General features: G+C 43.3%; 1 long non-coding RNA gene across 1 annotated transcript in view; it reads left to right on the forward strand.

Annotated features, from left to right (window-relative positions):
• The window catches only part of LOC102418979, a 5983-nt gene extending 2588 nt beyond the window's left edge, over positions 1-3395 (forward strand). The window contains exons 2-4 of the long non-coding RNA XR_002827817.1: positions 1045-1104; positions 3021-3066; positions 3310-3395. This is a non-coding gene — a long non-coding RNA (uncharacterized LOC102418979). The remainder of the gene's footprint in view (positions 1-1044; positions 1105-3020; positions 3067-3309) is intronic.
• Positions 3396-5462: the final 2067 nt, after the last annotated feature.

Raw genomic sequence — 5462 nt, forward strand, 5'->3', positions numbered from 1 at the left:
CTCGGCAGCAGTTGCTTAAACGCATTTGTGCCATGTGCCTCTCCTTATGGTCAGGGATTTATTTAGCTCCTAGAACTTTGCAGAGGAATGAGGTGGTGGTGATGCCACATTAATGTGGAGCCTTAAATAGAGAGCACTGTTTAACCTGGAACCCAAGGGAAGAGAAAGTAGGTCGGTTCTCTTGGCAGCAGCTGGAGGAAGGAGGGAACAGTGAGCAGAGCTCAGATGAAGTTTATTTGGCAAGGCCTGATTCTGAGGGCTTGAGGTTTGATGTTTGGGGACACTTCTTTGCATCAGTGACTTGGTGGTGCTCCTATTTCTATGACACCTGTACTAGTTCAAGCCCTTTGTATTGTGTTCACCAGGGTGCTGCATAGCAATCTGAGATTATCAGACCAGGAAGTCCAATCTGTGGTCTGTCAAAAAAAAAAAAAAAGTCTTAGAGGTCTGCAAAGGTGATGATTGTGTGCTTAGGGCTATGATAGAAACCTTTACAAAAAAAGGTGAAACGGGCCTATATTTGCCAAAGACAAACACAGTTACGATGCTTTTTTGTTTTTATGTGGAGCTGTGTGGTCACATGGGTGTCTAAAGATCAGAAGCACCGAGCGCAGCCTGATACATACCTGTGGGATAGAAGCAGAGGTGGCATAATGAAAGGAGTTCTTGGTGGTGAAAGGGTTGGAAGCTACTGGTTGAACCATTTTCTCATTGTACAGCAGGAGAGTCGGGTTGAGTGAGGGGACATGCCTGTCTTGGAGAGGTGCTTAAATACTTATTCCTGGAATGAGAAAGAATTTGCATAAGGTCACACAGCCATACTACTGCAGGGCCAGGAAAAGATCCTGGTCTTCTTGTTCTGTGTCCAGAGTTAATCCCTATTCCCCAGGCAGACTGGGCCTGTCATTAAAAGTGCCTGGAGTTTTCGGGGGGGGGTAGGGGGCATTCTAAATGATTATCTAGCTCCCAGGAATGCCTCTACCTTGTTCCTTCTCTTAAGGTCCTGGACACTTGCCCCATTGACTGTCACTCTCTTTGCTTTAGGGCTATACTGGATAAGAAGCTGGCTGCCTCTGTGAACATCCTGCCCAAGGCATCCTCATTGTGAGTTTTGCTGTGGCCAGTGGAAGGTCAGGTCCTAGCTGGTGGGAGGGGTACTGAACTCATGGGGAATTGTGAAAGAACATCTCAGACGCATTTAATTAATCAACACTTCACTGTTGAGTTGTATTCAAAGGAAATGAACCAGTGTGTTTATGTCATCCTATGAACAAAAGCAAAAATGTGCTGTATGTGTACAGAGAAAGGAGGGGAAACCCTCCAGTTTAGGAACAGTGAGTCCTGCTTGCATATTCTTTGTTTAAATTAATTAGTTTGCTGTTAGCAGGGAAGCCAGAATGGGCATTCCATCCCTGAGCGAGGCAAGTAGGGCTATCAAAGGAGATAGTCTCCATTGCTTTTAGATTCTTTGGGAAACCGAGAGTTTGGCATGTGACAGGCTGTTTCTGTGCCTTGCCTGTCTTTCATTTCATTGACACCTTTATTTTAGTTAAGTCTGGTCTGTCCCATTTCTTCCATTAAAATAGTTTAGCATCCCACTACACCTTGTGCAGCATTTGTCTTGTGCCTTAAACGCTCTGATTAGCCTGTTCCTCATCTTCCCTCCTGGAAAGAGAGAGAATAAGAGCATGGGGTGGGAAGAAAAAGGACAGATGGGGAAGAAAATAAAGAAAATAATATATACTCTGAAGGTCAAAACAGAAGAATGCTATATAGTTAAAGCTCCCCCCACTTGCCAACATTGTCATTGCCTCAGTGGCTCACATCATTTATTGCTATAGCTCCCAAGTTTGGCTGTGCTTCCAATTCCTGAGCTCCATTCTAGTTCTACTTAATCAGTCCCTCTGAGGGTGGGACTTGGTTCTTTGAATTTTTAAGAAGTGGAATAGGTGATTCACATAAAGCCAGTCTGGGAACCAATGCTTGGGACCTAGAACAGAATTTCAGCCTGGTATTCCCTTCAGATGGCCTATAATTGATCCTTTTACCATGGCTCTGTGAGGCAGGGCCAGTGGCTTAGGTCATCTTAGATTTCCCCTGGGTTAGTGTAGATATTCTCAGGCCAAATTTCTTTCCCTTCCCTTCACGTGATGCTGTTCTCATACTCTTTTCTGAATGTCATCACTGACTTTTAACCTTTGGACTTGTTTCCATGTCTTGTAAGGCTCACTTCTTCCCTGAAGTCTCCTCTGCTTCTTATTTATCCTTTCATGGGCACTCAACATTGAGAGTCAGTGGTAAAAGTAGCCTTATTCCACGCCCTAACCGGTTTGGCTCAGCTGATAGAGCATAGGCCTGCGGACTGAAGGGTCCCAGGTTCGATTCTGGTCAAGGGCATGTACCTTGGTTGTGGGCACATCCCCAGTAGGGGGCGTGCAGAAGGCAGCTGATCGATGTTTCTCTCCCATCAATGTTTCTAACTCTCTATCCCTCTCCCTTCCTCTCTGTAAAAAAATCAATAAAATATATTTTTTAAAAAAAGTAGCCCCATTCCATAGGATAGGGAGGGGCCTGGAAGCCATGAGTATAGAATAGTGTTGAAAAAGCCAGAGATGCCCAGTTTGGAGGAGAGAAAACGTAGGAGTTTCTGTACAGCAGGAGAGTCAGGTGGACTCTCCTGAGGTGGTTCTCCATATGGAAGTTGGGGAAAATAACTGGGTGGCAGATGTTGGCACACCATAAGAAAATCCACCTCATGTGAAAACCTTTAAGGTAGATGGACTTCTTCAAGCAATGGCCAGCCTCTCACCTCCAGGAATGTTCAGGCAGATGCTAAAAGCATGCATTAGAATGATTGGACTAGATGACCTGTCATGCCTTGGCCAACTGTAGACTTCTTTATGTGGACTTGGAAAGATTTTAAAGTTTCCACCTCAGTAAGTCACCTAACTGGGCCAGGTTTGATATTTCAGTGGGCTTGTTTTGTGAGCATCATCCTTTGGTCTTGTTCTCGTCTCCAGGTACTTTTGGAATGGAGAAATAGAAGAAGCCACTGAGATCCTGTTGGTGAGTGAAGTTGGGTTTGGGGATGGGCCTTGATACGGAAAGAGTGAGAGCATGGCCTTTTTCCCAGGTTCCAATGAAAAGTTAGCAAAGATCAACTGATTGAGGTTCTTGCCTTAGATTCATTTGCAGGCTAGTGACAGGGCCTGACCTAGAGGGAATGCTGTCTCCTAAATAGCCAGATGAGAAAATGAGCAGCTGCAGAGCTGGGCTGAGGTAAAGCAGTGTTTTTTTTTTCTTTTACAGTTAATAAAGACAAAGACTTCCAAGGTCCGCGTGCTGTCCAGCTATGTCAGGTAATACTGGTGTCTCTTCTCAGCCAGGACCGTTCTAGGGATTAAGTGAATGAGTGTGGAAAGCAGGAAACCTAGTCACAAACCTTCCATATGACCCTGGACAGGTGCCTGTCCCTCAGATTCTCCGTATGTAAAATGAGAGGCTAGAGTGAGTTAGTTTAAACCAGCAGTTCTCAAAATTTTGGTCTCAGGATTCCTTTACACTTTAAAAAATTATCAGGGACCTAAAAGAGCTTTGTTTATGTGGGTTATATCAAAGTTAACTATGTTAGAAATTAAAACTAAGAATTTTTTAAAAATTAACAATAATAAAACCATTACTTATTAATGTTGTAAACAATGCATTTTTATGGAAAGTAACCATATTCCACCACCCCCCAAAAGTGAGAAGAATGGCATCATTTTACATTTTTTGAAAATATGGCTTAATAAGAAACATCTTTAAGTATTGGGACACTTGGAAAGCTCATGGTGATAAGTTCCAAGTTTCCAAACTTCTAATTTTTGCTTGAAAACATAATTTTTTTAAATTGGCAACACATGATGTAAATTGTCTTCAAGTGATGGACTCACGTTGTTCATGTCTGAGACAGTGTCTACCTAATCCTCAAATCTGAGTAACCGTAATTTGTAAAAATGACAGTTTACAGTAACTCAGGCTTAAAAATGGTGCTCCATGAGAAAGTCTGGTTTTAGCTTGTGACGCAGTCAGACAAGTGTAGGACATATTGAATTTAGGCACGAGCACGGTGCTTTCTGTATACTTCCCATGTTGTCACACAAGGCTAAAAATACATGTACTCAAGGGTCAAAACTGAATAAAAATTGTAATTTTTACCACTTTGTCAAGGATGTTCTTAAGTGAATTTGACTTTATGCAAGTGCAGGTGTGTGGTGAAAAATACAACAGTGAGTACAGTTTGGTGCCATCGTCTTGATGCATATGCTAAGGTGCCAGCAGTTTTACCCATCATCACTTTTGCATCATTAGTGCAAATGTCAACACAGTGAAAAGATAAATAACAAATTAGCATTATTATGAACTAATGGACTCATGGAACTCCTGAAAGAACCTTGGAGTTGCCCAGGGATCAGTGGGCCTTACTAGTTTCAAGCCCTACCATTCAAAGTGTGGTTCTGGAATAATTGGCATCGCCTGAAAGCTGAATAGAGCTGCAGTCTCATGTTCACTCTAAACCTATTGAACCCGACTGCATTTGACATGATCCCCAGGTGATTCCATTGCACGTTAAAAGCTTGAGAAGGACTGGTCTAAACAATACTGGCTAATAACTATAATCCCTTGGAGGTGTCTTTCAAATTACCAATTTAAACCCCACTTCAGATTGGGACTTAATTGATCTAAAATGGGGATCAAATACGTTCTTCAGAAGCACCCGGATTGACTCTGATGTGAGGCTAGGATGCAAGTTACTTACTGGATGATGAAACTCTTTTCCTTCACTCCCACCAGGATCCTGTGAATAGATGGCTATACCCGGGCCTCAGAGCTAGCGGTAGAGAAGGCCCTGTGTTACCACCTTAGCAGAGGTGGGGGAACAGGCACCTTTGGTAGAATCGGCACTACCAAGAAACCACAGCTTATCTGGTGAGGGACAGCCTCATGGTTAAGATGGTGAAACCCAGAGCTTAACCTCTAGCGTCAACTCTTAACTCTACTTGCTAGGTGTAGCTGAAGTGTATGCAAATTAGTTATACTTTCTGTGCCTCAGTTGCCCATCTATAAAATGTGAGCCATAATGGTCCCTTGGGACGAATGTATGTGAGGTAGACACATGAAGCGCTGCACCAGTGGCAGCTCTTACTGCTAACGTGTTACAAATGTCCTACTCTCTCTGAATACTGTATTTTTGCTTATAAAAACACATACACTGGTCCAGGTGTCTATGAAATAAAAACATTAAATATCATGGGGCACGGGTAAAATTTCCCTCCTTCCCCCTACACCGGTAAATACCTAGGACGCTGCTGCAATGCATTCTTCTCATACTACATTATCATCATCCCTCCCCTGCAGGAAGCAAGCAGCTAGTCCAGAGACCCCCACTGCGCGATGGCAGACTGGGACCAATAGGCCCCAAG

The sequence above is a fragment of the Myotis lucifugus genome, unplaced genomic scaffold (assembly GCF_000147115.1).
Source record: "Myotis lucifugus unplaced genomic scaffold, Myoluc2.0 scaffold_5248, whole genome shotgun sequence".
Classification (NCBI taxonomy): Eukaryota; Metazoa; Chordata; class Mammalia; order Chiroptera; family Vespertilionidae; genus Myotis; species Myotis lucifugus.